Genomic DNA, 21,516 nt, shown 5'->3' with positions numbered 1-21,516 from the left:
GCTGCCTCAGCAGAAACAGAGTCAGGGTTTGGGTACAGATAGCTAGTAGATAGCTAGTTTCTGCCTATAGGAAAGGAAAGGACAAGTGTTAAGATTAATACCTACTTCATTAGTAACTGAACATGAGCCAAGAAATAAACTAGTAAATAATTTCATTTATAGCTTATATTAGCTCTTTTCCCTCTTTCGCTCTCTCTTTTTTATTGTAACTCCTGCATGTTTAAAACAGGGCATAGAATGGAAAAAAGCCTAGTGTCTTCGTTCCATTACAGACTCAAAAACACTGTGATCCTGGTTGCTAGCTGCCTGAGCCAATGCTCATCTTCCCATTTCTCTTAGTAGTAGAAGATTGCATTCTTGACTCCAGATCTTTCCACCTCCCTCTATCCATGTAATTTGTCAGTAATTTTTGAGTTGGAAACATAAAGCAAGTACATGTTTCTGTAACTCATGTAATTTGCTTTAGCCAATCAAATGAGGCAGAAATGGCAGTGTACCGAGTTTTGAGCTTACATCTCAAGAAGTCCTGTGTAATTCTGTTGCTAGTCCATGAGAATATGCCTGGGCTAGTCTGCTGGAAGTTGAGAAACATGTAGAGCAGAGCTGGGTCATCCTAGTCCCATTCGCCACTTCACTGTTGAGGTCAGCCTAGATAATGCAACAGTTAGTCATCTCTTAAACAAGGGAGAAGCTCAATCAAGGTCAGAAGAGCTGCCGACCTGACCCTCAGATGATCCTAGACATTTAAGCAATTGTTGCTACAGAGGTTTTGTGATTGTTACACAGCATTATTGTGGTAATAGATCCCTGATACAGTGCTTAATAACATGACTCCAGTTTTATTTTGTAAGGAGACACACTTAACTGTAAGACATTTCTCAGTTTCCATTGCAACTGAGTATGAATATGCATTAAAATTTTCGCAAATAAGGTGTAAGCACATAACTTGTGTGATATTTTTAGGATATCTCTTTAAAGATAAGAGCTCCTCTTTTGCTTTTCCTCCTTATCTTCTGGACTACAACAGTGGTGTAATGACTGGAGGTCCAGCAGCCAACTTGAGCCATGGATGACATTGGGGATGGAAGCTACTCAATAAGATGATGGAAAAGAAAGAAGTTTCCTGGGTCCTAATGCATGGACTTGCCATACTAACCCTAGAATACCTACCATAAGATTATTATTTTTTTAAAGATTTTATTTATTTATTTGACAGAGAGAGATAACAAGCAGGCAGAGAAAGAGAGAGAGAGAGAGAAGCAGGCTCCTCGCCAACCAGAGAGCCTGATACGGGGCTCGATCCTAGGACCCTGAGATCATGACCAGAGCTGAAGGCAGAGGCTCAAGCCACTGAGGCACCCAGGCGCCCCTTACCATCTTTATGTGAGAGAAAATACTCTATTGTGTTCGTGCCACTGTTATTTTGAGTTTTACTCAATACAAAGTTGAACTTAATCCTGGTTAACACAAGTATTTACTTTTCCAATTTCAAAGTTTGCTACTAATCTTGCAACACATATTATACTCTATTCATGTGCACTTTTCATATTCTATTTTCATTCTTCCCATAGAGATTATGAAACAGATGTAACTTCCGAAGGTAATAACATAGGTATAAGAGATATCTCTGTGATAGTTCCAGAAAAATTGCTGGTTGTATAAAACTGAAGGATTCTGTGGGCTTGTTATAGGAAAGGCTTGGGAATCTTGAAATGTGCAAAGATCATCTAATAGTCAACCAATCCCTACACATGTGAGGACATGTCTTCATTATAGGATTGGGAAGATAAAGACACTGTTCTGGACTCTTAGAGAGGATCTGATCAGAAGAAACAGAGGAACTGAAATCTATAGGGCTTTATTATGTTAATCCTTTTTACTCTCCATTATTCCTGGAAGAGATTTATCTGAATTCATGCTTCTTCACTGCCATGATTTTCTGTATGATATCAGACTGGAAGAGTAAAAAGCTATAGCTACTGTCTCTCAAACTCTTAGCCCTGCATAAAGATAAAAAATAAAATTTTCTTTTCTAAATACATATATGCATACATATATACATGCACAACAAATTAATTGTGGTCCTAAACTGAGGAAAATTGGGAGCAACCTTTAGCAAAACATAATTGAGAACCACTAGATGGTGCTTCAACTTAATTCTTTCAATATTTTGAAGCAAGCTAAAATCTAGCCTCAGATAGTAATCCTGCATTTTTTCTTTAATTTTTCCATTCAACTGCTTCTACATTTATTAATTCTTTAGGTTTTCTTGGGTAATTTTAGGACAATTACAGAAGGAAGAAAACCACTGCTAAAATTAAAGAGAAAAAAAAAAATGTTTGGTTCCCAAACTTGAATTGTACTACTCCTGCCACTTAATTTTGGTAGAAATATTTTGTTTATCAAACAAGATAAGGATGGATATTAATAGTCTAGTTTCAGGGAAAGAGGAAATGTAAGAATATCTTGGTGGTTAAACCAAGATCAGTACTCACTTATTTCTTAAATGGAGTGTTGAGTTCTTCAATCACTAAAGAACAAATAGCTGCTTGTTAGTGTTAACAGCAGTAGATGGTTTGAGCTACAAATAAAATTAGCTGGCCTTCTCTACTTCTTGGGTCCAGTCTCATTTCTCATGGACCATGACTTTTAGAGGCCTATGTGGTATTTTAAAGCTGGAAGGAAGCTACAGATAAGTAGACCAACTTCCTCTTTTTACAAAAAAAGGAAACTAAGACATTCAGAGTTAACGGACTGTCGGGTGTTACTAAGAAACCAGCTGGAGTGTGGACCTGCCTTGCTTGCTGATGAGAGCACTCACACAGTGAACTTTACAGTTTGTTTTGTTTGCAGTGAGAGTTGAGGTTCAATAGGGAATTTATGGGGGTCTTTGAAAGGGTGACAAAATGAAATAAGACATGAAATATCATGAGACTATTATCTTCAAGGAAGGATTGGATACTCTCATTAAAAATTGAGCATCACCACATGTCAAGGATACCACATTTAAGCTTTCTTTCTTTCTTCCTTTCTTTTTTTAATATTTATTTATTTATTTGAGAGAGAGGGAAGGAGGAGGGGGGGAGAGTCTCCAGCAGACTCCTGGCCAAGCACAGAGCCAGATGCAGGGGTTGATGACCCTGAGTCATGACCTGAGCTGAAAATCAAGTGTTGGACACTTAACCAATAAAGCCACATTTAAGGTGTCCCCACATTTAAGGTTTGAGAATACAATTGCAACGGAGAGATTTTAAAAATCGCTTGTTTAAATCTTACTTTAGTCCTTCCTACAATTTGGAAGCAGGAGGAGACAGAAGAGGAAATTTTGTCTGTTTAGTGAAACACACCAACAGATTAGAGAGGAAAGGTAAAGCTCAGGTCATAGAATGCATTGGGAATTCCAAAATAAAGGGAACTAAAATGGTCTGCATAATTTTTTTAAAAAAGTGTTGCTTCTGGGCTTCAATGATGGGAATCTAGGGACTCTTAAGGAATCAAGTAAAAGAAATAGACTAGATCTTAGCTACAAAAAGAAAGTTGGGTGGTTGTAAATTCTCCATGACAGGGTAGCTAAAGAATTCTTGAATTAAGGATGCCTCTCTGTTGGCATTGAGTTAAAGTCTGTTATATACAACAGTCTTCATGTGATTAATGGTGATTTAGAAATGAAGGAAAAGGGAACCCTACCCACATCCTGGGGAAAACAGTACACGGAAGGCAGAAGTTGGCAGCTCAGGTAATGAGAAACCAAGGGTGATCAAGAAACTGATCTGGAATTTAAAGTTTATAGTAAGAGATAACAAGAAGCCAGCAAAGAAAGGCAGACCATGAAAACCTAGTACTGATGCTGTAATGGAGGTAGGTACACAGTGCCAGAGCAATCAAAGGAAGGAATACTCAATTCTGGCTGAACATGTGGGTTGAAGGTCAGGAAAAGCATTGGATGAATTAGGGAGCTTCTAGCTGCAATAAACAGAAAGTAGGGTTCTAACTGAATAAAACATTTATTATCTTACATGAGAAGGTATCCAGAAGGGGAGCCTGGATGGCTCAGTTGGTTAAACATCTGCCTTTGGTTCAGGTCCTAATCTCGGGGTCCCGGCATTGGGCCCTGTGTCGGGCTCCCTGCTCAGTAGAGAGTCTGCTTCTCCCTCTCCCTCTGCCCCCTCCCTTGCTCATGCTCTCTCTCTCTTTCTCTCTCTCTTGGTCTTTCTTTCTCAAATAAATAAAATCTTGAAGAAGAAGAAGGAGGAGGAAAAGACGGAGGAGGAGGAGGAGGCATCCAGAAGTAAAACCAACTTCAAGTTTGGTTGTTTCAGTGGCTCTATGAAATCTTTGAAGGGCCTGGATTTTATCCTCATCTGTGCTCTGCCATTTTCAGTGTTTGTTTCATCCTCAGACTGAAAGTGAGAAGGCTGCAGCCACCCCAAGACCATAAGGCATGTTCAGAGGGAAAAGGTTGATCATATCTTTCTCAAATTCCATCTTACTCGTGAGGACCAACAGCCCCACATTCATTTCTTCTCTTACCTAATTGGCCAAGGCCACAGGACAATTCTTTATCTAATCAGAGACAGAGATTTTCTTTGTGTTGATTTGGACTTCTGTGGAGTTGGGCTAAAATCATCACCTTTCACCAGGCACATATCCTAGTGGGAGAGGAATGAATAGAGACCTAAACAAAAACTGGAGCTTCAGAGAGAAGAATGCCTGAGAAGTCTTAGTGAAAAAGATGGTAACAGTCAAGCTGAGTTCTAAAAGATGCACAGGAATGCTACAGGTGGACAAGGGCAGGGACGAAAGGGGAGAGACATCATGGGTAAAGACAGGGGCCTGTAACAGAGCATGTCTCTTTCCAGGCAATGGGGAAACTGTATCATCCCACACAAGTCCTGCATTTCAGAAAGTCATCTGGGGACACAAGACTGCTATTCTATTGAGAATGCCAGAAGAGTTTTGCAGATCGAGCAAATCTTGATGAATTTATAACATTTTCTGAACAGAATGTCCAAATCTTCTGACTGATTCACCCAACACTGATTTTAAGATCAAATAAGGAGCCAAGAACATTGGCTTATACACAGTGGACAACCAAAGAAAGGCAGGGAAGCTCAGCCTAGAGAGGCAATGAGTTGGCGGGATGATGTCACTCATCTCCGAAGGGCGGGACTCAGTTTCTGAATCTGGTAAAGCTGGCAGAGTTGAGATGCTTCTCTTCATCCTGGTTTCCTCTAATGAAATATGAAAATAATTCTTGTTCTTAACCCAGGTGAAGAGAAAGTTTTGAGGATAATCTTTATAAACTTATAAATATCCTTGGGAAAAATGCTATAGAAATACAATGTCTTGTTATTAATCCCTGCTTTCAAATGTCTTTTCATGCACACATAGGAAAGTAAAAAAAAAAAATGGCAATGTGCTCTGCCTTAAAACACCTCTCCTACATAAAACAGAGAGACCCCACCCACAGACAACCATAGACATAGATTTCCATTTCCAGTTGTGTCGCCTACCTTGAAGTTCCCACACATTGAGGAAAGAGATCTGTAGAGGTACAACAATCACTAGAGAGGGTGGAAGTGATCTTCTCTGCACAGGTAGGAGGAGGACATGTGACTAATCAAGGCAATTTGAAAATTTAATAAGAGGGAGTGAAAAAACATACACAGGCTCAAAATCAGAAAAAAAATTTAAATAAAATGAGCTAAAAGAAAAAGATTTGTGAGGTTTCATCAAATGTTAAGACTTTTAGGAGATATGAATCACCTTCCAAATTGCTGTCATGATTTGCTGTCATGAATGTGCTTCTCCTGGGAAAGCGAGGTTGGCTATGATATTAGGTATTTACTCTTGTGCCTTAACATGATGGGAATGCTTGAGTTCATCACATCCTGTTAGGTTCTCCTTTATCTCATTACCTTTATGAAACTTTTTGTCTTTATGAAAAGAGACAGCAGCAGACAGCAGAGTGGTTTGTGCTAACATAAGAGTTCTGTGCTAATTGGTTCTGAAGGGCATTTCTGTCTACTGTGCAGCTTTCTGGGGTTCCATGGGGGTCGCAGAACTTGGAGAGAAAGCAGTTCTCCTCCTTTGTGGGTACTGTGAAAATAGGTCGTGCTAGTGAAAAGATGATTCTGTATATTGCTAGTGACCCTTCAAATGGACATATGCATCTCTGTACACCTAGCTGATGTTCTGTAGGTGATGAGGCCAGTCCATTTATGTATTTTGTGACTGACTACAACAGCTTACAGGTTATTTACAATTTATACACACCCAATTTAAGGCTTCTGGCCTGAGGACATCATCTATGACACAACACCTTAAAAAAAAATCTCTCCCACAGATTTTCCTATATTCCGTATAATGGAAAATTACAACACAACACCATTTACAAGACGTTGAAAACCAAGGAGTGGCCCAAGATGTCTGCTCCAAGAAACTACAGTAACTGTCTTGGGACTAGAAAGAAAGATTAAACAACTCACATTCCAGCAAGAAGCATCTGTCTTTTGTCATTTTCCCTAAAGCAATATAAAATGTGCAGAGAAAGGCAGCCATTTCAGTGGGGGCAAAGGAGGTCGCCTGTTTGTAACATTTTCCACCATTCCCTCTTGCAACTAAAACCCAAATCCCATTACTTTCCAACTGCCTATCAAAGGAGGGTGTTTGCTGATGCAGCCCAAGGAAGCCTAATCACTATCCATGGCAGCCCCTGTGTTCTGGAGGATGATTAAATGGCAGAGCCTAGGGAGGAGCTGGATGTGAAACCTTACCCCTATGCCAAACTCCTCTCGGGTATTTCAAATTTTTATTTTTTTAATTTTTACTTTTTTTCAGATTCCTATCCAAAACATGCTTTCTTTGGCAGCCTCCCCAGAAGACTGTGAAGTCATAGTGCATAAGCTATCCAACTCCTACCTCTGCAGGATGGTAAAACAGACTCAAGACTTGCCAACTGCAGCTGTTCTCAGGCGAGGGCTGTCTCTGGCTGGTGGAAATCAACAGACACACTCTGGGGGAGCTGCAGAGCTTCCCTCTTCAGGAGGTTGTCAAGCTTGCCGATGAGGCCATTCGTGTTCTCCCAGTCACTCCGAATCTTTGCTTAACATCTCACAGTCAACAGTGTTCTTCTTTTCGTGAATGACTACCTCTCAGGGAGACTATGAGTTGTAGAAGTTATCACTTAGTTCTTATTTATGGATAGAAGATTAAGATATTTCCACCTGACCTTTTCACTCTGGTCTTCCACGGAATTGACTCCTCTGATTCCTAAGTGAACAGCCACTCTCCAGCCTTCCCAGAAATTTCTCCCCAGCCCTTCCTGGCTGCACTTCCTGCCAGGCTTATGCTGTTCCTTCTGTGATGAAGACTTTTACCTATCCTTGCCTTTCAAAAGGCCTGTCTCTTCAATTCTACTGCATCTGTGAAATTTTTGCACATGATTTGTTCTGAGCGAGATATTGCCCCACTGTAGTACCTCTTTTTATGGTACTTTGTGGATTATTAAGACCCTTGGCTTTATAGATACTTGTGTACGTGTGTCCCCAACACTGAATCGTGAGATCAATGAGGGCAGATGTCAGGCCTCAACTATTTTTATATTTTCCAAAGCGCCTAGTGAAGTGTCTTATATGTAGTGAGTAATAAAATCAATAAAATCAATAAAATCAATAAATGTATGCTGAATTTGAATTTAAAATTCAAAATAATAAAGACTGATGAAGGTATGAGTATTAAAGGTATGAATAAAATGGTAGAAAATATTTAAAACATATGTAAGACAGTCTTTATTAGCTTGAGTACATTAGTTCCAACAAATCAAAAGAGAAAGAAAAAAAAACCCATAGAAATATGAGAAAAGGTTATGTATAGCTATTTCTACAAGATAGGAAATATAAATGTCTAATCAACATATAAAAACATATTCAACCTGAGTAGTAAAGGGAAGTGCCAATTACAACAACAACAAAAAATCCAAGATACCATTTTTTGGATACACCCATTTGGTAAAATCAATAATTTTGATAGTATTAACTAAGAGATTTATGGGGGCAGTTTCTGATGAGAGTAAAAATCAGTATAGCCATTTCAGAGGGCAGTTTCCAGAGATGATTCAACATTTCAGTTTTTCAGCATCTACTCAAAGTACTCTTGTTCATGTCCACAAGGAGGTAATACAACAACATGGTTTATAATGAGAAGCAAATCTTGCTATCCTTCTGCAGGGCTATGTCATGCTAGGCTGTGTAGAAACTATAAAGAATGAGGTTGACCCTACAGAGGGGTCCTCTCTACTCTTTGAAATACCACTTTTGTCTTTGCCCCTTTATCTCACTTTCTTTCTCTGTGTATATTTGACTATTATCTTTCTTCTTCTCTAACATGTAAAATGACAAGAATAGATACTTAGTCTATTTTTCCAGTGCTATATATACAGCTCTGGCACATAATAGGGGCTTAACAAGTGGATGTTGAAAGACGAATGTGGAGCTATATGTAGCATCATGGACATTTCTTCAAGGCATATGAACAAGAAGAAAAAGCAAGTTACAGAATAATACAACTAGGATGATATAATTCATGCATAGTAAGTATAAAACCAATTTTTTTTCAGTGTCTTTTTAACAATTCCGTTCTCTCCATAACCCCTTTCATTTCAAACTTGGCCATCTTAAGCTCATCACCTTAACAAAAAGACGTATTTGGGCAGAGGGTAAGAATGTGTCATATATGGTTCCTCTTAACTCTGGTTTTCAATAGTGTAAATTCCTTTAGGGAAACAGAATTCTGAATGTTTTCCCTCTTCCCTCCCCAGAACCCAAACAACAGCAACAACCAACCTTGAGCTGAGCAAAGAAGGGAAAATGGGGTATGTGATGAAAATACAGATTCTTTTCGGGGGCTATCTCACCCAGACAGCAGTCAGAAGCTGAAAGGCAGAGGGAGTTTTGGTGGAAGAAAACCTGGATGGCTTTGCAGGGATTCTCTTGTTTTAACAGGCAGTACCAGTAGACTGATTCTTACTCTTCAGTCTTGACGTGGCAAAGGCAGGCTCCATTTCTAAGGAGCCAGGCAGAGGGAAGCAAGGGTTTTCTCCACAAATGCCTGTGAGACAGATGACTTAGAGGACCAGATGCTTCCCTAATTGCCAGCAAATGTACCTTATCTTTATCCCATTTTATTTTCATTAACTTTTTTATTTGAGTAGAGTTGACACATGATGTTACCTTAGTTTCAGGTGCACAACATAGTAATTCCACAAGTGTAAACATTATGCTATGCTCCCCACAAGTGTAGCTACCATCTGTCACCATACAATGCTATTACAATGTCATTGACTATATTCCTTATGCTGTGCTTTTTATTCCTGTTACTTATTCATTCCATAACTGGGAGCCTCTACCTCCCACTCCCCTTTGCCCATTTTGCCCCCCACCCCCCACCACTTCTCCTTTCTGGTAACCATCAGTTTGTTCTCTGTGTTTACAGGTTTGATTCTGCTTTTGGTTTGTTTATTTTTTTTAATTTTTAAAATTTTTTTAGATTCTATATAAGAGTGAAATCATGTAGTCTTTCTCAGTCTGATTCATTTCACTTAGAATAATACCCTCTAGGTTTACCCATGTTGTCACAAATGGAATACTTGTATACTGTCGGTGGGAATGTAAACTGGTAAGTCAACTGCGGAAAACAGTATGGTGGTTTTTCAAAAAATTAAAGATAGGATTACCATATGATGTAATAATTCCACTACTGGGTATTTACCCAAAGAAAACAAAAATACAAATTCAGAAGGGTATGTGCATCCCTATGTTTATATGTTTATTGCATTATTTACAAGAGCCAAGATACAGAGGAAATCTAAGAGCCCATTGGTAGATGAATGGATAAGGAAGATGTGTTATTTATATATCTATATTAATATATCTTATTTATATATCTATATATTATGGAATATATAAAAATAAAATATAATAATATATAATGGAATATTATAATATTTTGTTATAATATTATAATGGAATACAATATATAATGGAATATATATATATATATATATATATATATATATATGGGAGAACATTATGCAGCCATAGCAGAAGAGAGGAGGGAAGTGTCCAATGTACTAAGAACAATGCTCTCTATGCTACCAGAATAAGTACTCTAAATATTAATTATTTTCTTTGCAACTTAGAGTAGAGGTTGAGCGTTATACTTGTACCTATATAATCCAGTAGGTACACAGATAAACATCTGGAAGTTTGCAAGCATGCACAGGGGACTTGAACTGTGGTTAGCAGTGAATAGAGGCTTTGGCTTGATCTGCAATGTTTGGATTTTGTACAAAGAATGTGTTCATGTAGTCAGTGTAATTAAAAATAAAAATTTCCAAAGATAAAAGATAAAAACACAGCCCAATATACTTTCTTGCCAAAGGTGGGGTAAGAGTTAGATTTGCTGAGTCTATGTAGAGGGATTGAGTTTAGAGCTGACGGCTTCTAAGGGGAAACCTGATAAAGCAGGGGTAGAGCTGTCTAAATCTAACCTATAGAAAGCTGTGATTCTACATTTTTACTGATTATTCATGTAGGTAATTCCTCTGGCCTCCCTAAAGATTTGTCTACCATCCTAAAAATGCCAGAATTTATAACTCAAGAATTAATCAAAGGCTTATGAGGAGAAAAATGAAACATTAAATCTAAGTTCTGTCATGGATATGGCTTTTTAATTACTTAGGAAAACAATATAATATTCTGATATTTATGACTATCTCATACTTTTATAGCTGGTTTCAATTATGTACTTAAATTTCATTTTCTACGTGTCCTTGCTCTAACTAGTATGGTTTTAAAATTAATTTTGTTTTTCATTTCTTGATACCCTTGTTTCTTGTAGTTAATGAATGGTATGAAAAAATTTTTAGCAAGTTAGTAAACATGTAATTATAAAACTACTGAAGTAGAAAAACTCAGACTTTGAGAAGCGTTCATTTATAAATCATCAGTGTTTGAGGGTCCCAAACTCTGGGTGCACTGACGCCTACCTGTAATGATTTATCTTAAAGATAATGTGTTCCGTTAACCTTTTTCTTTCTGTATTGTAATTCAGCTTTCTGCCAATTAAGTTGTGCCTTCGAAGACTAGTTCAAGAGGCCAGAATCAAGTAACCCTCTCTCCCAGGGAGTTCCTATTGACCTTTGATGTATCCGATGCCCTTGTGATTTCCACTGGACCTACCACGATACAGTATGCATAATACATCATGATGATTATGCACAAAAGAGAACTAGTAATACCGGGTAGCTCATAGAATCTCTGTAACTGGAAAACCAGCACTGGGAAAGGGGCAGGAGCAAACCAGTCTAATGAGGAGGAGCACTGCTGTCATAACTGCGGACCACAGTGGATGCCATAGCACAATACAACCATCACTGTGAACAAGTGTGCCTGACTGGGCATTTGTCCAACAACTGCCAGACAGACTGGCAAAGTAAGAAGTATTCTGCATTCTCTGGGTCTAAAGTGGAAGGAACATCTCACCAAGACTTGGAAGGTGGAAAAGTCAGAAACACAAGAGGGGGGTTCAAAGCCCAAGGAATTACAAAAACCCATAAATGTCTATCACAGGGATTAAAGTGGAGCCTTTTTTCTTTTCCTGACCCTGAAAGACGGATGAACACTGGATCTCTGCATATTGGGTGTTAAATGCCTGAGTGTATTAGTTTTCTGTTGCTATATAATAAATGACACCAAAAATTTAGTAGTTTAAGACCAAAAGAAGCATTTATTCTTTCACACAGTTTCTGTGGGCCAGGAATTGAGAGGCAACTTGGCTGGGCAGTTCCTGCTTGGGATCTCTTGTGAGGTTGCAGTCAAGGTATCAGCTGGAGCTGCATCTTCTGAAAGCTTGACTGGGGTTGAAGGATCCACCTCTAAGGGTTCACAGTTGGAAGGAGGCCTCTGTTTCTCCCCACATAACCTCCCTCCAGGATTTGAGTGCTTTCATGACACAGAAGCTGTAGTAAGCCAAGAAAGAGCAAAGCAGAAGGTGCAATGTTTTCTGTACAGTATTCTTCTGCTAATACAGGTTAGTCCCATTCAATATAGGAAAAAAACTACCCTGGGGGCATGAACACCAGGAGGCGAGGACCACTGGAGGCCAGACATCACACTAAACACAATAGAAATTTGGGAACTATCTAGTTAATTTCATAATCAAAGTGGAAAATCAAATAGATTTGCTATTCATTTGACTCTCAGAAATGTAGACACAAACTTGGAATGAGGGTATCATAATTATTTGATTTGAAGGCCAAAAACTTTCCTGAATCTATTAAATTATGATGATTAAACAAAAGCCAGAAATTAAGAGTCTCTCACAAAATAGATTCAAGAATTTTTTTCAGTTGAATCCAGTTTAGAATTTCTTCATCAAAAGATACATCCTGTTACTCTTCCAAAGCTGTCAGAATAAAATAAGAAATGAGAAAATTAAGGGGATTTGTTCTTCTTGGTGCATTGTTTGGCTGGAGTGCTAACTGATTGGTTAAGTTCTTAAATTGTTTAAAATATTAGATTCTCTTTACCTGGAATTATGAGCAGTCATGCAGTGTTGGACATGAATGGTAAAAGATAAAGACCACTATTTTTCATGGTAGGACATGTCTAAACCTTTTTCTTGTTCAACTCTCACAAAGTTGACTCACTTTTTTCTTATCCAGCTGCTCCCACAAGATCAGTTGAGAAATGGAGAAAATCTAACAAGTTTTTCCTTCTTTGGTCCTAAGTGAAATTATTTGTATGTATGTCTCTTTGGGTTTAAATAAATATTACTGCACTTGAGATGGAAAGAAAGAGAGAAAAAAAGAATGAATGAACGAAAGAAAAGAAAAGGAGAAAGGGAGAAAGAGAGGGAGAGAGGGAGGGAGGGAAGAAGGGAGGGAGAGATGAATGAGGAAAGGAGGAAGGAAGGAAACTTCCAGATTACCGACTTTTCAAGTGTAGAGAGAATGAGTTACCATCCTCAGGAGGTGAGTGAATTTATAATCTAATCCTGGAAGGGCTGGAGAACAGATTGAGCATACCCATACAAGGGTATGTCAATAACTAGCACTGCAAATGGGCTAAAAATTAGAAGGGTTCCTCAGCTGAAAGAACAAGATAGTAGAATGTTCTACGAAGTTTGATAGGGTAATATAGAATACAGAGGAGACCCCCCCCATCCCAATAAAAGAAGGAATATTTGGCCAGAATCTGTACTAGCCATTTGCTGGAGCCAGCTCTTACTAGCTTGTGAGATTTAATACCAAATATTCAGGCAATTTGGCAATTGGCTGTTCAGGAAATTTTAGCAATTGGTTACCAAGCTATTATTGGTAGCTTGAAGTAGGCCACAGTAGGAATACTAACATCATGGTGCAACTCAGGGCTCCGTCTTTAATCCCCTGCACCTTGTGAAAGAACCAGTTGTTATGGGCTGAATTTTCTCTTCCCAAAATTCATATCTTTTTTTTCCCACCAAAATTCTTATCTTGAAACCTTAACCCTTATAATTCAGAACATGTTTATATTGGTGATAGGGCCTTTTAAGAGGCAGTTAAGTTAAAATGAGGCCCTTATGGTAGGCTCTAATCCAATTGGAATGGTGTCTTTATAAGAAGAGGGAAATGGACGCAGAAAGAGACACCAGGGATGATGGAGGCACAGAAGAAAGACCATGTGAGGAGACTGTGAGAAAGTGGATATTTGCAAGACAGGAAGAGAGGTCTCAGAAGAAGTCAAACCTGCCATCTTGATCTTGAACCTCCAACCTCCAGAATTGTGAGCAAACACATTTCTGTTGTTAAAACCACTCAGTCTGTAATATTTTTGCTATGGCAGCCCTAGCAAATTAATTCACCCATTTCCTGGTACCTATAGGATGTTTATAATGGAGACACCCTGAAAAGGTGGTACCATGATTTAGTTTACAACAGTAGGTAGTAGCGGTGGTGATAGTTATTTAAAACAAAACAAAACAAAACAAAAACAAAAAAAAATTTAAAAAACTGAGCTTCATCTGGAAATAAAGCTGGTTGGTCCAAGTGAGGCAATGCTCACAGGACAGAAAGAACTGGTTCAGGGATATATTTAGAATCTAGAACCCCAGAGGCTTTTTTGAGAAGTAAAGGTAACTGCAGATCAGCATGTGAAAGTGTATAGCCTAGAGGAAGAATTTAAGGTTTCATTTAGGAAAAGGAGACAGAAGTTCATACTTATAAAGGCACCAGCTTTGAGTGCTATAATCATTTCATCAATCTGCCCAGGAAGGCAGTTATTAATGATTTTATCTGTTTTACAGTTGAGAACCTTGATGCTCTAATTAGTAAGTGGTGGAGAGCTAAAGTTCTAACTCAGGGTTGTCCCACAGTACTGTTATCTCCCAGACCTTCCTCAAGCAAATTGTGAACAGGGAAAGGAAGAAGTAAAATGATTTATGGACCAGAAATCTCCAGAAAGAGCAGGAAGGTATTTCCAAGTTAGTGAAGAAAGAGAGGAAGTTTAAGGGAGAAATATCTGAACAGACAAATCCTTCCTCATCGAAAGGAGCTAGGCTGACCTATGAAATGGGTTTTTCATCTAAGGTTCTGCTGTACAGCCAGGAAACTATGTGCATGAATAGGAGAACCGCATTCTTGTAGGAGCCAAAGGAACGTTTTTATAAATTAGACCTGAGCCATCATACTCAGTTGACAGATCTATGGCCCTTATTAAAGGGCTCAAAGAAAATAGGTAAGGATTTCTCTTTGGCTTGGAACTGACCTAAAAGGGACAATGCATCCCTCTTCAGGTTAACTTTATTCTGACTACCTTTTTTGAACCTCTAGTTCCTTAAACTGGTATTCATTATGCACGAAGAAGGGCATTGAGGAATGAGACTATTTTCTCTCCAAAATGATTATATGCTCCTGGAGGACAGGAAGTTGGTTGTCTTCTTTGGTATGTTTCATGACAGCATGGCACATGGGATGAACAAAAATTACTTTTTAATAAATGTGTTGAACAGACATCCAATGTCTCTGCTGAAAACAAAATTGGTTTCAGGTTCTGTAGTTCTACCTCTGTGGTCTCACTGCACAAACATATGTTTTAGATCTTAAGCTATTCAAGACATGTGTTCTAACTTATTATTTATAACAAGATGAAATAGAAAATGCAACCAAAAGGCTTAAAGAATTTGCCTGAGGACTACAAATGGAGTACATGCAGGTTGTAAGATGGAAATTTGGGGACCCCAAGAATAAGCAAGAATTATTCATTCAAACTACGTGGCTCATGACCCTGTAGTGGACTTTTCCATTCCTGCTGTGTAAATTACCCTGCAGAGGTTCTGAGGCCTTTGATCCAAACTTGGTTAAAACCTCAAGCATTGTATTTTTGTTTTGTTTTGTTTTCATTCTGGTTCAAAACCCAGAAGATACTGAGACAAGGACAGCCTTGTTTGTCACTCCACTTCACCCAGCACTACTGAGGTAAAACTGACAAATAAAACTAACATATTTAAGTTATACGATGTGATGATTTGATATACATATACATTATGAAAGAATCTCCCAAGTTAATTTATAATATATCACCTCGCATATTAAGTTTGTGTGTTTGCAGAAAGTTCTACTCTCTTAGCAAATTTTAATTATGTGATACAGTGCTCCCTACCATGGTTGACCATGTTATACGTTAGATCCTCAGACCTTATCTTATATTTGAAATTTATATCCATTTACCTACTTCTCTATATTTCCTCCAGCTTCTGATAACCACTTTTCTTTTTGCTTTTTCTATGAGTTCAACTTCTCTTCTCTTTCCCTTCCTGCCTTTTTTCCTTCCTCCCTCCCTTCTTCCCTCCATTTCTTTCTTTCTCTTCCTTCCTGTCTTCCTTCCTTCCTTTTCCCCCTTGCCTTTCCTTTCCTTCTTTTTTTTCCTTTCTTCTCTTTCGTCTTTTCTTCCTCCCTCCCTTCTTTGCTTCCTGCCTTCATGACTTCATGACTTCTTGCCTTCCTTTCTTCTTGCCTTCCTTCTTCCATCCCTCCCTCTCTCTCTCTTTCTAGATTCCATATATAAGTGATGACTCATTTCATTTAGTAGAATGCCCTTCAGTTGCATCCATGTTGTCACAAGTGATAAGAATTATTCTTCTTTTTTTTAAGGTTTATTTATTCATTTTAGAGAGAAAGAGAGAGAGAGAGTGAGCATGAGTAGAATGAAGGGCAGAGGGAGAGGAAAAGAATCCCAAGAAGACTCCCTGCTGAGTTTGGAGCCTGACACAGGGGTTGATCTCATGACCCTGAGATTATGACCCAAGCAAATTTAGACTTAGTGGCTTAGCCAGATGGGCCACCCAGGTGCCCCAAGAATTCTTCTTTTTAAAGGCTGAATCATACTCCATTGCATGTATATACCACATTTTCTTGATCCATTCATCCACTGATGGGACACAGGTTATTTCCATACTCTGAATAATGAATAATGGTTGTATCTTTTGAGTTGTGAATAATGCTACAATGAACATGGGAATACATTATGTCTTAGATAATGATTTTGTTTCCTTTTTGTATATCCAGAAGTAGAATTGCTGGGTTATATGGTAGTTCTGTTTTTAATCTCTTGAAGAATCTCCATACTGTTTTCTATAGTGACTACCAGTTTATATTCCCAATGACAGTGTACAAGCATTCTTTTTTCTCCACATCCTTGCCAGCATTATCTATCTCTTGTCTTTTTTATAATAACCATCCTAATAGGTAAGGGGTGATATCTCATTATTGTTTTGATTTGCATTTCCCTGATGATTTGTGATGTGAGCCCCTTTTTATGTATCTGTTGGCCGTTTGTATGTCTTCTTTGGAAAAAGTTCTATTCAGATCCTTTGCCTATTTTTAATTGGGTTATGTTTTTACTATTGAGTGGTATGACTTCCTTGTAAATTTTGGATAGTAATCCTTTATAAGCTATGTGGTTTCCAATATTTTTCTTCCATCTCAAAGTTTGCTTTTTAAATTTCGTTTATGGTTTCTTCTGCTGAGCAGAAGCTTCTTAGTTTGATGTATTGCTATTTGTTTATTTTTGCTTTTGTTACTTTTGCTTTTGGTATCACATCAAAAAAATCATCGCCAAGACCAATGTTAAGGACTTACTTTCTATGTTTTCTTCTAGGAGTTTCATAGTTTCAGGTTTTATGTTCAAGTCTTTAATTCACTTTGACTAGATTTTTCCGTACAGTATAAAATTGGAATCCACTTTCATTCTTTTGCATGTGGCTATCCAGTTTTCCCAACACCATTCACTGAAAAAACTATCCTTTCCCATATGTATACTCGTGGCTCCTTTGTCATAAAGTAATTGTCCCTGGGTTTATTTCTGAGCTCTCTATTCTGTTTCATTGATCGATGTGTCTTATGCAATAAGATCGATGTTCTTATGCAATATCATACTGTTTCAATTGTTATAGCTATGTAATATAGTTTAAAATAAAGAATTGTGATGTATCCAGCTTTGTTTTTCTCAAGATTGCTTTAGCTATTCAGAATATTTTGTGGCTCCATATGAATTTTAGGATTTTTTTCCCTATTTTTGTGAAAAATACCATTGGGATTTTGATAAGGATTGCATTGGATCTGTAGACTGCTTTGAGTGGCATGGATAATTTAACAATATTAACTCCATGAGCATGAAATATTTTCCCATTTATTTGTATCTTTGTTAGTTTCTTTCATCAAGGTCATAATTTTCAATGTAAAAATCTTTCATGTCCTTGATATTAATTTCTAAATATTTTACTCTTTTGGATCCTACTGTAAGTGGGATTGTTTTTTTAAATTTCTCTTTCTGATAATTCATTGTTAGTGTATAGAAATGCAATTGATTTTTGCATATTGATTTTTTATACTGCAACTTCACTGAATTCATTTATTCTAACAGTTTTTAGGTGGAATTTTTAAGGTTTCCTATATGTAATATCATGTCATCTGAAAACAGAGACAATTTTACTTCTTCCTCTCTAATTTGGATGTTTTTTATTTTTATTTCTTGTAGAGTTGCTCTTAATGCTTTTCATCATTAAATATGATGGCTGTGGGCTTGTCGGATGTGGACTTTATTATGTTGAGTTATGTTCCCTCTATATCCATTCCTTTGAGGGTTATTATTATGAAAGGATGTCAAATTTTGTCAAATGCTTTTTCTGTACTAATTGAGAAGATCATGTAATTTTTATTTGTTAATGTGGTTATCACATTGATTGATTTGTAGACATTGAACCATCTTTGCATCCCTGGAATCAACTTAGTTGATCATGATGTATGATTAAAAAAAAAATACTGTGAATTCTTGCTAATATTTGTTGAGATTTTCACAACTATTTTTTTCAGGGTTATTTGCTTTAATTTTCTTTTCTTTTAGTGTCTTTTTCTGGTTTTGGTATTAGAGTAACCTGGCCTCATAAAATGAGTTTGAAAGTGTTCAATCCTGTTTAATTCTTTGGAAACTTTTGAGAAGGATTGGTATTAATTATTCTTTAAATGGTTAGTAGAATTCACTAGTGAAGCCATCTGATTCTGGGCCTTATTGTGAGGTTTTTGATTAGTGATTCAATCTCCTTACTATTAATTGGTCTGGTCAGTTTATCTATTTGTTCATAATTCAGTCTTGGTAGATTGTATGTGTTTAGGAATTTATCCTATTGTAGGTTGTCCAATATGTTGGCATAAATTGTTCATTGTTGTCTCTTGTGATCTTTTCTATTTCAGTGGTATCGGTTGTAATGTCTCCTCTTTCACTTCTAATTTTATTTACTTGAGTTTTCTTTCTTTTTTTTCTTGGTAGGTCTAGCTAAAGGTTTATCTATTTTGATTATCTTTTCAAAAAGCCAGCACTTAGTTTCATTGTTCTTTTCTATTGTCTTGTTTGTCTCTATTTCAATAATTTATCCTCTGATCTTTGTAGTTTTTCATCCTTCTACTAACATTGGACTTCAGTTGTTCTTCTTTGTCTAGTTCTTTGTTGTGTAAAGTTAAACTGTTTGAGACCTCTCTTTTTTCTTAATACAGGCATTTATCACTATAAACTTCCCTCTTAAAATCACTTTGCTGAATCTCGTGTTTTGGTATGCTGTGTTTCAGTTTTCATTTGTCTCAAGATTTTTTTTTTTAATTTTGACTGATTTATTCTTTGACAGTTTTTCAGGAGCATGCTGCTTAATTTCTACATACCTGTGAATTTCCTATTTTTTTCTTTTAATTAATTTCCAGTTTCAAACCACTGTCATAAAAGATACGTGATATTATTTCAATGCTCTTAAATTTATTAAGACTTGGTTTGTTTCTTAACACATGGAAATCATTCCATGTGGGCTTGAGAAGAATGTGTGATCTGCTGCTATTGGATGGAATGTTCTATAAATGCCTGTTAGGTCCATCTCATCTAATGTGTAGTTTAGGTACAACTTTTCCTTGTTGATTTTCTGTCTGGATAATCTATCCAGTGCTGAAAGTGTGTTATTGAAGTCATCTAGTATTATTTTATTGCTCTCTTTCAGGGTAGTCTTAAATATGTGTTTTTCCAAGAGTAGTTACAAAAATTTTGAAGTTTGTGACACAGGTCAATCTATGCTTGTCCTTTGTCCAGACAAACAAAAGTGTTATCAGGTAAAACCACAGAGCTGTTGAAATCCTGTGTTCCTGTACTTCCCAGCTGAGAATACTGAAAACCAGTGTGTGATGGATCTTGATCAAGGGAAGAGCTGGAATCAACTTTTGTTCCAGGGGAGTCCTCATGAAACTCAAGACTGCTCATTCCAAGCATGTTTGCCCATCTTTGCTTATAGATGCAACACTATTCATGAAATACTTGAAACATTCAATAGGTGGACAGTAGATAAACAGAATATATTTAGGATGTCCCTATTTTCTTTGTCTTTTTCACAGAGCCAGTATGAAAATGTATGACTATTGAGCTTTAACTTTTGTGTGTTCGGTTTTAACTTTAACAATTTTATTTCCCTTTATTTAAGAGAATAAATAAATAAGAGAATGGAAACAAAATTAAAAGTCTGGCAATGAGTTCTCAACTCTTTTCCCCTTCCAGGTGATTGGTAGGGCTAAAACACTAGAGTTTGCTTGTGAAATGTTGCCATTATGTAAATCTACATGGTTTAGTGGAAAGAATCCAAACTAAGAGCCTGTAGACCTGTGTTCTAGTATCATGTCATAGATATTTAGCTTTCCCATACCTTAGTTTGCTCATCTGTAATGAGGAGATTAAATAGATTATTCTACTTCCCCTCTAATAGCCTCTGGCATCTGGGTATAATTGCAGAACTTTAGAGGCAAAGGCACTAGACCCAAAAATCTGGGGTTTAGATCTGACTTTGTACATTTTGTGGTTTTATTTCCTTATTTCTAAGAAATAAAGAGTAATAGCTATCTGTTGGTCACAGGTGCAATACATGATTAGCTACTACCTTGCATAAGAAGTTTGCAAGTAAAAACATCCATGGAAAAGAAGTCTCTCCCCTGAAGGTTTAAAACATATTAAATATCTAGATTAAACACATGTTCCATCTCTGTAGAAAGATGAAAATAGATTAAAAGAATAGAAAAGTACAGAAAGAGCTTATGCATGCATTAGCAGTAGTTTATTTAAGAGAAGGTACAAAAAACCCATACATTCATTAAAAATGCTCAGTATTGCTATCAACCAAAGAAATACAAATAAAGACAACAATGAGATACCATTTTCCTGCCATTAAGCAAGACATTGAAATATTGTTATCAAATGTTGGTGAAAGTATAGGGAAGTGGTTACCATGAAATACTGCTGCTCAGAGTATAAACTGGCATAAACATCTTGAAAGATAAGTTGACAGTGCTATAATTTTAGAAGTATATATCTTATGATCAGAAATTACTTTTTTATATTTACTCATATGCCTAAGAACTGATTATTGCAGTTATAAGAACAAAGCATTTGAAATGACTCCCTTGTAAGTCAATAGCTAAATAGTTAAACAAATGAGAACACATTCACACCATAGAGTATTATGTAATAGTTAAAAAAGATGAGGCAGATAACTGCGTACTGACATGGGACTGTCTCTAACATACATTGGAGGTAAAAAGCTAGTTATAGGACAGTTTGTATATTTATGGGCAAATACACACCAAAAAACTATGTGTTTCTATAAATATGTTACATATTAAGGAAAAGGCAGAGAAAATATGTTAAAAGGATACACAGGGGAACCTACTGGCTCAGTCATTTAAGTGTCCAACTCTTGATCTCAGCTCAGATCTTGATCCCAGCGTCATGAGTTCAAGCCCTGTATTGGACTCCATAGAAGATACACAATGAGGGGCAACTGGGGTCAGTTAAGCATCCAACTCTTGATTTCAGTTCAGGTTCAGGGCTGTGAGATGAAGCCCCATGTCAGGCTCCATGCTCGATGTGGAACCTGCTTGAGACTCTCTTTCTCTCTCTC

The sequence above is a fragment of the Neovison vison genome, chromosome 6 (assembly GCF_020171115.1).
Source record: "Neovison vison isolate M4711 chromosome 6, ASM_NN_V1, whole genome shotgun sequence".
In the NCBI taxonomy this organism is placed as follows: domain Eukaryota; kingdom Metazoa; phylum Chordata; class Mammalia; order Carnivora; family Mustelidae; genus Neogale; species Neogale vison.
This window is presented reverse-complemented; position numbering follows the sequence as displayed.